This window comes from Phoca vitulina, unplaced genomic scaffold, assembly GCF_004348235.1.
Source record: "Phoca vitulina isolate PV1807 unplaced genomic scaffold, GSC_HSeal_1.0 scaffold1, whole genome shotgun sequence".
Lineage (NCBI taxonomy): Eukaryota > Metazoa > Chordata > Mammalia > Carnivora > Phocidae > Phoca > Phoca vitulina.
In genome coordinates, this window is record NW_022589704.1 from 87,427,331 (window position 1) to 87,439,579 (window position 12,249).

General features: G+C 35.5%; 1 protein-coding gene and 1 pseudogene across 9 annotated transcripts in view; one reads left to right on the plus strand and one right to left on the minus strand.

Moving 5' to 3' along the window:
- LRP1B (LDL receptor related protein 1B) overlaps window positions 1-12,249 on the plus strand; it is a 1,853,519-nt gene that overhangs the window by 1,454,236 nt on the left and 387,034 nt on the right. The window lies entirely within an intron of this gene.
- LOC116626612 lies at window positions 7,036-10,447 on the minus strand (annotated as a pseudogene).

The following is a 12,249-nucleotide window of genomic DNA, read 5'->3' on the forward strand; positions in this document are numbered from 1 at the left end:
TATAGTATAAAGACATTAACACAACTATACTCCCACTTTTGTTACCAAGGTCTTACCCAGCCAGATAAAAATCCATTTGCTTAAGGGAATTAAAAAAAATGTAATGCTGATGCCAGCTAAGCACATGTAGCTTTTGTAATTTTCTTTTTTGGTGAGCCCTAATTCTTATGATTCAGCAGACCCAGAAGATCAGGAGAAGAGGATTCAATGTGATTCTGACACTAGCATAGCAAGCATTCAAACTACTTGGTTGAAACCAAGTATTATGGCATTAATATGTAACATAACAACAACAACAAAAATCAAGGAAGCAACCTCTCTTGCAGTGCACTCTTGTCTTTAAAAAAAAAAAAAAATCAATTTAATTAACATATAGTGTATTATTAGTCTCAGAGGTAATTTAGTGATTCATCAGTTTCATATAACACCCGGTGCTCATTCCATCAAGTGCCCTCCTTAAAGTCCATTACCCAGTTACCCCATGCCCCCACCCACCTCCGCTCCAGCAACCCTCAGTTTGTTTCCTATAGTTAAGAATCTCTTATGGTTTGTTTCCCTCTCTGTTTTCATCTTATTTTTCCTCCCCTTCCCCTATGTTCACCTGTTTTGTTTCTTAAATTCCACATATTAGTGAAATCATATGGTATTTGTCTTTCTCTGGCTGACTTATTTTGCTTAGCATAATACACTCTAGTTCCTTCCATGTCACTGCAAATAGTAAGATTTCCTTCTTTTTGATGGCTGACTAATATTCCATTGTATATATATACCACATCTTCTTTATCTATTCATCTGTCAATGGAGATGTGGGCTCTTTCCATAGTTTGGTGCTTGTGGACATTGCTGCTAAAAACATTGGGGTGCATGTTCTCCTTCAAATCACTATGTTTGTATACTTCATATAAATACCCAGGAGTACAGTTGCTGGGGCATAGGGTAGCTCTATTTTTTTAATTACTTAGTTAATTAATTTATTTATTTATTAGTCAGAGAGAAAGAGACCACAAGCATAGGGAAAGATAGGCAGAGAAGAAGCAGGTTCCCCGCTGATCAGGGAGCCCAATGCAGGACCTGATACCAGGACCCTGGGATCATGAGCTGAGCTGAAGGCAGATGCTTGACTGACTGCGCCACTCAGGCGTCCCAGGGTAGCTCTATTTTTAACTTTTTGAGGAACCTCTATACTGTTTTCCAGAGTGGCTGCACCAGCTTGCATTCCCACCAACAGTGTAGGAGGGTTCCCCTTTCTCCACATCCCTACCAACATCTGTTGTTTCCTGACTTGTTAATTTTAGCCATTCTGACTGGTGTGAGGTGATATCTCATTGTGGTTTTGATTTGGATTTCGCTGATGCCGAGCGATGTTGAGCACTTTTTCATGTGTCTATTGGCCATTTGGATGTCTTCTTTGGAAAAATGTCTGTTTGTGTCTTCTGTCCATTTCTTGATTGGATTATTTGTTCTTTGGGTGTTGAGCTTGATAAATTATTATTATTTTTTTAAGTTTACTTATGAGATTACTGGTCTATTTATTTATTTGTTAAGATTTTGTTTATTTAATTTTGGGAGAGAGAGCACATGTGCACACAGGAGAGGTGGGGGGGAGATGCAGAGGGAGAAGCTGACTCCCCACTGAGCAGGGAGCCTGATGCAGGACTGGATCCCAGGATCCTAGGATCATGACCTGAGCCTATGGCAGATGCTTAACTGACTGAGCCACCCAGGCACCCTGAGATTGATAAGTTCTTGAACAAAGATCAAATCCCTGAGCTCCTGAAAGAAAGGAAGTTAGATTTTTTGGATCTTTCAGCTATGGAATTAGCCCCAGCTCTTCCATTCAGTAGCATGCAGACTAGAGAGAAGTTAGAATGTGAGATTCAAGAAATATCAATAGTTCTTTCCTTGAAAGTGCTATGGGTGGGATATAATTACCACTACCCACATAAAGGTTGGTAGTGCTAAGGGTAAAGGATGGGGTGAAGGCCTACGACCCAGCAATTGCACTACTGGGTATTTATACCAAAGATACAAATACAGTGATCCGAAGGGGCACCTGCACCCCAATATTTATAGCAGCAATGTCTACAATAGCCAAACTATGGAAAGAGCCTAGATGTCCATCAACAGATGAGTGGATAAAGAGGATATGGTATATAATGTGGTATACAATGGAATATTATGCAGCCATCAAAAAAAAAATGAAATCATGCCATTTGCAATGACGTGGATGGAACTAGGGGGTATTAGGCTAAGTGAAATAAGTCGAACCGAGAGAGACAATTATCATATGACCTCACTGATATGAGGGATTTGAGAAACAAGGCCGAGGATCATAGGGGAAGGGAGGAAAAAATGAAACAAGATGAAACCAGAGAGGGAGACAAACCATGAGAGACTCTTTAATCTCAGGAAACACTGAGGGTTGCTGGAGTGGAGGGGGGTGGGACGGATGGGGTGGCTGGGTGATGGACATTGGGGAGGGTGTGTGCTATGGTGAGTGCTATATGTCAATAAAAAAAGAAAGAATGGGGTGAAGGCTGTATTTCAAAGATTTAGAGAAAAAAAATTGACAGGAATTGATGGTCATTTGAATGTGGCAAGTGAAGGGAGGGAGGAGATGTAACTCTGGTTTCCACCTTGAATTAAATGGGGAAATCACAATTGATGTAGGTAATACCAGATGAAGAACAGGCTTTGAGAACATTATCTTGAGGTTAGTGTTAGATTTGTTAAATTTGATGGACCTAGGAAATATCTATGTTGAAAATATTTAAAAAGCACTTTAAAATATTGGCCAGAGTTCAGAAAGTGTGTTGAAAGATCAATGTTCTAGAGATATAATCTGATCAGTTTTACCTCTAAAATATATCTTGGGTCAGGCACTTTCTCCCCATCACCAGTATCCTTGTCTAGCTAATCATCAAAACTGTTATTCTGGTTGCAACTATAGACAGTCTCCAACTTCTGTCTCTAACTCTGACTCTAAATTGTGTTCCATAAAGCTGCCAGAATGATGTGCTTTAAGAATGAGATTATATCACTTCTCTGCTTAAAGGCACTAGATTGCAATTAAATAAAAATTCATACTCCTTGCTCCGTCTTTTAAGACCTTGCAAAATCTGTTTCCTGGGATTTCAGATTATTCCTGTGTGATTCTTGAGACTTAAAGCTAACTAGACTTTCAGTTCTTCAAGCGGTTTTACCTCAGATTTCTCTTGTGTGATTTCCTCTGCCTGGAAAGTTCTTTTCCAGTATGTTACCCCTAAATCCTACCCCACTCTCTGTGCTTACCCATGTCAATATTTTTCTTATCCTTCATTTCTCAGTTTAAACATTACTTCCAGAGAATGATCTGATCACCCCAACCCCTCACATTCTTCACCCTATTCCACAACTCAGCACTGTATTTTCTTGATACTTGGCAAAATGTATAAATTTTTTTAAAAAATTGGTTTTCTTATTTGGGTCTAACTTGTCCCCTAGACTGTGTGGTTGATGAGAGCAGGGACCACCACTGGTTTGTCCCAGCATACATATAGACCAAACGCCCATACTCTCCTGTTGCCCAGGACTGTTCTATTTTGTGCCTGCTGACCTGACATGCTTGTTACCAACACCTTCTTACTTGTTATCAACACCTATTACACTCTCACAAGTGTCAATCACTGCCAGCTCATCATGTATACTAGACACTCAATAAATATTTGTTGAATAAGTGAATAAATGGGAGGTTCTAACACATATGTTTAAAAAAAGTATAGAGAAAGGAGGACAATTTGAAGTGCAATATGATAGCTCACTGACAATATAAAATATGAAGAGTAGAAGAAGCTATTTTAAGACTCCTGGAAAGTGTGAATGTTTGTATATGTGTTTTGTGAGTGTAGCAATATTAACTCTTTAAGAATTCATTAAACCTGTAGATGGAATGGTCCAGGAAGGTCTCTAAAATTACAGTCTCTCAAAATATAGTTTTAATTCTATTTAGTTTGCCATTGGTAACTAAATGTTATGTCTTAAAACATTTTTTTTTATTGTTATAAAGATTTGTTTGTGTCTAGCTAGCTTTTCTTCTCTGGAAACTAAGGTCTATTACTAATGTTCTACTAGTTGGTAGATGGTAATTGGAAATGGAGAAGAAACTAAATCCCTCTAATCTTCTATTTTATTTTATTTTATCGAAATCTGTAATCAAAGTAATATTTATCTTAATTAACAGGCCCATTTTTTCATTTTCAAATCATTAGAAAATTAGTAGAAAAAATAATACTAGAAAATTAATAAATGTCATTACAGCTTTTTCTTCAGAATTATTTCTTTAAATACAGATTTTTAAGAGTCTAAAAATTCACTCAGAGTATTTAGATATTTAATATGTATGAGAGAATAGCTGGAATTTCTTTTAGATAATTTACTTTTAAATATATATCTTTTTCTCTATTTTGACATTGAGAAGTGACATTCATACTATTTTGAAATATTATTCAGTATTCTCTCAGAAAAATATTATGTCCACTGGTCATATAAATTTATATGAAGATAGCCTTAAAAATATATTTCTCTAAAATATTTAACATATGTAGACATTTGGATTTTAGATACTTTTTTAAAGAAAACATTTGCAGGCCGAATTTTAAAAATAACTTTGCAAGCTGTTAATGAATATAACATGTTTTGACTTAAAATTTCAGAATTTTCACTCCATTTAAATGCAAAGAAAAACTAGAAAATTATTTCACTTAATTATAACACATTTTTCCATTAGTATTCAAAATGTCATATTTCATTTATCCAAAGCAGATAACTAGAAAAACTCCATTTGTCTAGAAAATATCAAAAACACCAAGAAAGTAATGTTTCAATGTATACATATTTATGGTGTATATATAGAAACATACATATGTACATAAAGATATGTACATATGTATAGGTATGGCTGTATACTTGAAAAACAAACACACACATACATACGCACATGTCTTTCACATACATCTATACGTACATACACACGTCTTTCACATACATTGATACGTGCACATATTTATATACATGTATGTGTGTGCTTATGCACATTTGCATTTATGTGTATATATATCCAGGAATGGTGCTGAAATGTTTAATTTTGTTTCAAACAATAAACAACATAGAAAATTGAGCAACATATATTATAAAATATAGTTACTTTGTGCTTCAGCATTAAAAGTAACGAAGTTTATGTTTTGTTAATATTAAAAACTATTAACACTAAATGTGAATAGTATTTATTGATGAGCGGGGCCAGGAATAGAGGAGGCAGCTGGATATAAGAAAGTACATGGGCTTTGGCATAAGAGAGATCTGACTTTGAATCTAGATTTTGCCATATATGTAATCTTAGAAGTTATTTACCTCCCTGACCTTCAGTTTCTCCATCTACTAAATTAAAAGTATATATTACATGATGTACCAACAGGAGCACTTTGTTAAACAATGCAAAATGTAATTTCTATACTCAGTGCTCAAACCTGTGGGGTTCAAATTCACTCATCATGTTCTTAAAGGATATTCGCAGACCCAAGTACTTTCAGAGTAGGATTATTGGGATAGTCTCAAAAGCTTGTCCTATGAGAACTAGCAAGATTTATCCTGGGAAAAAGAAACAAGTAATGCATGAAAGCTAACTTCAAAATCTAAAGAGCTGGCATTCAGGAATACTTATTTTCTCTCTTGATCTATTTGGGTAGGTGGAATTATGAAAATTGAGTTTTGAACATCATATAAAATAAGTAGCTTTCATTACATTGCAGACCCTGATGACAGACTGAATCTATTCAAACTCTGAAAATGATGTAATTATAAATAGCATAAAATACATATTACAGAAACTATAATGTGAGTAGAAAAAAATAACAGCAACATTTCTCTAGTTTCAGGAATTAAGGCAAATGATTGAGTAATATCATTAAAAAAGTAGGAAAGTTTCGAATCAAGAGTATTGGGAAAGGGTTAATATAGAAAGAAAGAGAAGCCTTTGTTAGAGACAGTAGAAGAAAGATTGATTATATTAAAAAATTTAACGTGGAAAGACAGGCAGTTAATAAATTTCACGTCTAATGGTAACAGTCCATTTAACCAAGTAGCAAGCTCATTATGTACCCAATGCAACATTGTGCATTTTATCTCTAGTATGCCATTTAATATTTACAACAACAGTGTGGGATGGGCAATAATATATCATTGCCATATTGCAGATGAAAAAAACTGAGGATGAATACCCAACTTTTACATCAACATGGATGGGACTGGAGGAGATTATGCTAAGTGAAATAAGTCAAGCAGAGAAAGTCAATTATCATATGGTTTCACTTATTTGTGGAACATAAGGAATAGCATGGAGGACATTAGGAGAAAGAAGGGAAAATGAAGGGGGGGAATTGGAGGGAGAGATGAACCATGAGAGACTATGGACTCTGAGAAACAAACAGGGTTTTAGAGGGGAGGTGGGGTGGGGGGATGGATTAGCCTGGTGATAGGTATTAAGGAGGGCATGTACTGCATGGAGCACTGGGTGTTATACGAAAACAATGCATCATGGAACACTACATCAAAAACTAATGATGCATTGTATGGTGACTAACCTAACATAGTAAAATAAAATTAAAAAAAAAAAAAGAAAAAAAACTGAGGATTGAAAAAAAGAAAAAAAATGAGGATTAGAACAATTAAATAATTGCTTAAGGTCACACATTTGGTAGAGCAAAGATTTAGAATCAGAATTATTTTACATCAGAGTTTGAGCTTTTAACCATTATATTCTACAACTTCTATAGAGTATCAGTTTTTGTGTTTTGGTTTTTTTTTTCCCCTCCAACATTTCACATTGACATTTAACTTCTCAAATATTTTGGCTACATATTTATGTGTACCAACAATTCAGTAAAAAATCTGACAAATGTAAAAATTTCAAAAAAATTCCTTGATTAATTTTCCATCATGTGCTCGTAAATGTTCACAATTATTTTTCGCTGTTATTTTAACTTTAATGAATTAATTTTATTGGGATCTATTAGTTTGCATGTAAATTATGTAGTGAAAATTTCATTCTTTAGTTTTTTCAGATTCTAATTGTATAGATTATAGATTGTGACATATGCATTTTCAAGTGTAGCCATTAATTTTAACAAGATCAATTTTCCCAAGTCACAAATTGCTGATCTTAATTTTATCATGAAGTCTTAATTTTTCTGTCATATTCAAATTTTACCATACAAGTTTAAGTCAGTGTCCGTTTTATTTTGTTCTGATTGTGTTGCTGGCATCTAATTTTTTTGAGGATCAATATTTATATTTTACAGTCTTGTTAAAAAGATGCAATTCTTCAGTAAATTTTGAATCTATTATAAGATTTACTATTATGATTTTAGCCATCATTACTAGCTAATTGAATTAATCTCATGGACCTGACCTCAGAGATGTACCAGTGCCACCCAGGTAGAGAAGAGATGTGACCATGCTTCCATTCCTTCCTGGAGATTTCTGTTAGGGGGCTCTTGATAGCATCAGCTTGGAGTAAAGATCAAGTTCAGTGCTGTGGGATTTTTAGAAACAAACAACTGTGATGTCTGGATTTGGGTTGGATTTTTGTGTTGAGGGTGGGATCATGAAATGTTAAACAGGTTTTAAGCATTCACCAAAAATGTGTTTCCTGGATGGAATCTGAGATGAGAAAAATGAATTTATGCCTCCATCATTGATATTTCAATTAGAATTTTGCATTTCTAAGAGACAGATATCATTTCCAATTTTTCAGGTTAGTAACTAAGTTCTTTTTTTGTTATTGTTGTTTAGTATTTCATAACCATTAACAGCTCTGCAATCCAGCTGGACTTGGAAAGTAATAAGAAAAATATGGAACCCATAGAACTGCAGCAAGAGCACAAAGATTATAGGGTATTTTGAGCAGATGGGGGTAAAGGGGTGCTCTCCTGAGCTATAGAAGGAATGGTCTAGTAGTTAAGATAAAACACAAGTCAAATTTATTAGATTTGTCCACAGTCAGCAATGGTGATCTTCTTGCTGGTCTTGCCATTCCTGGACCCAAAGCTCTCCATTGCTTCCATAATATTCATGTTGTCTTTCACTTTGCCAAAGACCACATGCTTGCCATTCTACCATTCAGTCTTGTCAGTGCAGAGGAAAAACTGGGAACTGTCTGTGATGGGTCCAGCATTTGCCATGGACAAGATGCCAGGACCCGTGTGCTTCAGGATGAAATTCTCATCAAACTTCTCCCCATAAATCGACTTGCCACCAGTGCCATCACGGCGTGTGAAATCACCACCCCGACACAGAAATCCTGGAATAATCCTGTGAAAGCAGGAACCTTTAAAACCAAATCCTTTCTCCCCAGTGCTCAGAGCATGAAAGTTCTCTGCTGTCTCTGGAACTTTGTCCCAAGGGCTCACTGTCCGTGACTATATCGAAGGACGTGATGGGGTTGACCATGGCTGGAATACTCAGGTGGCTCCCGGGTGTAACATCTCTAACGCCTGTAACTCAGTTCTGAACCAAGTCATACATCTCAAGATTACAACTGGAACTTGAAAGCAAGTTGTCTCCATGTTTAAGCTTATGCACAATGATTAAACCCAAGTATGGATTTATGGGGAGCCAGTGTATAAGAGGGTATGATTTTCTCCAGAAGTAATATTCAATCCCACTGTTTCCAATAACCTGGTACTGTGATTAAACAGAGGCAAATGAAATAGAAAGTATAGACAATGATTTCTCAGTTGCTAACAGAAGCATTCTGGAAATAATTCACGTTGGTTTCTATTCGGTTAGAAATGAAATGATTGGCTTAAAGGGAAAATATTAAGTGGATCAATGGAGAGGTCACAATGATACCAAAGAACGTTTTTGTTAGAAATAAATGTACAGAAAAAGTGGAAATCCAGGAGGTAATTATGAGGAAGATTTTATGTTTAACACCTTAGACAGGAAGCACTTCATAAATTTTTCAGTGTTTTTTGTTTTAAACCAAAGAATTTTGTACTCAAATGAGAAAGCAAAGAAAAGACAAAGAATACTTATCCTGAGTGGCTGCTTTACAATCTCTGTAAACACTCGAACACCTATTTCATTGTGGCAAGGAGCATGGGTCATATGTTAGATCAGAGCAGTTTGCACAATGTAGCGCTGTGTTTGATCAAAATGAAATGACTAATGCTATTATGTGTCTTTCTGAAAATAAAAAGTTAGCACAAAGGCATGATAATGGCTTTTATTTTAATAATTTTATAGTAATAATTTTATCTGTCCAATATAGGAAGTGATGAGTAAAAATGGCAGAACTCTTATACTTTCATATATGATCAGTATCCTCTTACGAGAATGAAGGTTATTGGCCTCTTAAATAACCGAGAGTGTACATTAGTGCCCTGGCACTCAGTTTTGTGACTAGTTATATCATTTTAAGCTTAGATGCTTTTGAAATAAATAATAGCAGAAGATCAAACAGCTGGGAAATCAGCATGCAGAGAGAAAAAGAGCAAAGCTGCAAAATAAATTTATAAAAGTTACTGGAGGAACTGAGAGAAAGTTGCTGAGAAGTCCAAGATCCAATGTACTTTAGTATATATAAGCTATATAAAAAAATGTCTACAAAGTGTTCAACACTATTTTGGACATATACCTACTGCTCCCACCCCTTACATTTCTCCCTGATTTTTCTCTGACATATTAGATAAAACTGTTGAGTAGAAATGATTCATAACCTCTGAGGTTACTAGGTTAGGAAAATGGGACACACAGTGTATTATATCCTAGCATGCAGTGTATCTATGAAGACTGTGCATTGAAATGGTGATCATGTACATTCAGGTTTAATAAGTAGGTATCAAAATTGTGATTTTAATGAATTTCTCCATGAGAAGATGGAATACTGGGATTACTGCATTTTACATAAAATAAAAGCACATTGTTTTCTTTTTTTCATTTTAACCAAGCAGGAGGGTTTCTAAGGCCTCACTAGGTTACCTTTGTTCACATTAGCTTGCCATTGTATTTTTTAAATTCACATTTTAATGGCAGTCATATAAATAATGCAGTAACTGCTAGCAATCAGATTACTTTCTTATTCTGTCATTTAAGCATTATATATTAAAATAATAAAAACAACTTTTATACAACATGTTTATTCTGTTCTTCAAAGCAGAATTTCTTCCACATCTCTCCTAGTGCCTTATGAAAAAGAGGTGGTCAATATATGTTTTATGATTGATGGAGGATATGAACAATGAAGCAGAGACAAAGAGTAGTTTTTGTGATTTGGCCACCTTAATGGCACCAGGTATTAAGAAAAAAATGTTTGGAGAGGAAAAAGTTTGTGATATTATCTAATTATAATGCCAATATATGGGAAAGGTAGGACATACTGGATATATAGTTTTTTCCTCTGCTTGGGAAAAAAGGCATAGTTTTATTTATTTTATATTCAGAATTGTAAAATCCATCTGTATTACAGGCTTAATTTAAGTCTAAAAATTATATTTATCCTTTTTGCTTAATTAAGGTAGGTAACACTATATATGTACATATTTAGTCAACATAAAACACAGTTGTTAACAGCCACCTTAAAACATTTTTACAAGATGGAATATAAAATAAAAATGTTATATATATTTATACCAACTTGTATATATAAATTGTGAGTTAAATGTCACAAAAAGGAAATATGCCCTGAATATTCAAGAAATACTTTTAGTCCCTTCTCCATGTGCGATATACTGGTGGCGGACTTTCTTGCTCTCTGGTCTTTACCAGATCCTGAAGATTCAGGTTTCTCTTCCACGTTGCCATAATCCTCACGATCATCCAGGACTCCATCTTTCTTAACCTAGAAGTGTCTTGGGACATTGAAGTTAGATGCCCATGTGGGCAGTTCAGATGGGACTCACCAAGATCTCAGGGTACACATTCCACTTCTCTGGGTGATGCGTGGACACCAGTCAGTAGTAGGATTAGTTGAACAGTTGAAGTAGCTATTCAGTACAGGCAATATTGGATGGCAAGAGGTCTCTAGGTGTTAGCCCTGCATTCAAATGGCTCTTTGATACTGACCAGAAATGACAAAGGAAATGAGTTGAGGAGATTCTCAGTGCTGACTTTCTGGTCCATCCAGATGGACAGACCTTATCTCCGGTTCCAGAAACCTCTATGAAAGTCTAGATCACACATCTCCTTTGCTAGAATCAACAACATTTATTAGGTCATCTAGGGAGTTTAGTTAATCTACTTTTAATTATCTTCCAAATCTATTCTTCTGACATAAAGTTAATTTGCTACGTTGTCCTTGATTCTTGATTTTTTTTTTCAAATAAATGTAGTTTATCTAATTTTTTAGGTTTGACTTTTAGAAATATTATTATTATTATTATTATTATTATTATTATTATTTATTCTTTACCTTGTTCAAAAATACTTTATTGGTTAGGGCTGCCAACACAAAGGACTGCAAATCAGGAGGCTTAAACAACAGAAATTTGTTGTCTCACAGTTCTGGAGGCTGGAAGTCTAAGAGCAAGGTGTTGATAGCAAGGTGGGCTCCTTCCAAGGGCTGTGAGGGAAGGTGGTGGCTGCTCCAGGCCTCTCTTCTTGGCTGTAGATGGCCATCTTCTTGTGTCTTCCCATGGTCTTCCCTCTATGCCTGTTTGATTTTTTTTTTTTTTTTAAAGATTTATTTATTTATTTATTTGAGACAGAGAGAATGAGAGAGAGAGAGCACATGAGAGGGGGGAGGGTCAGAGGGAGAAGCAGGCTCCTTGCTGAGCAGGGAGCCCGATGCGGGACTCGATCCAGGGACTCCAGGATCATGACCTGAGCCGAAGGCAGTCGCTTAACCAACTGAGCCACCCAGGCGCCCATATGCCTGTTTGATGTTTAATGTAAACTTCAACATCTATTTTTAAAAGTAAAAACTAAGCATTAGTTCTTTTCTTATTGTATTTACTCATGAATAAACTGTATTTTTGCAAGTTTTTATTGAAATTCTAGTTAGTTAACATACAGTATAATATTAGTTTCAGGTGTAAAATATAGTGATTCATCACTTAAACACCCAGTGCTCATCACAAGTGCCCTCCATAATACCCATCACCTATTTAACCTATTCCCACGCACCTCCCCTCAAGCACCCCTCAGTTTATTCTCTGGTTAAAAGTCTGTCTCCTGGTTTGCCTCTCTGTTTGTTTGTTTGTTCGTTCCCCTATG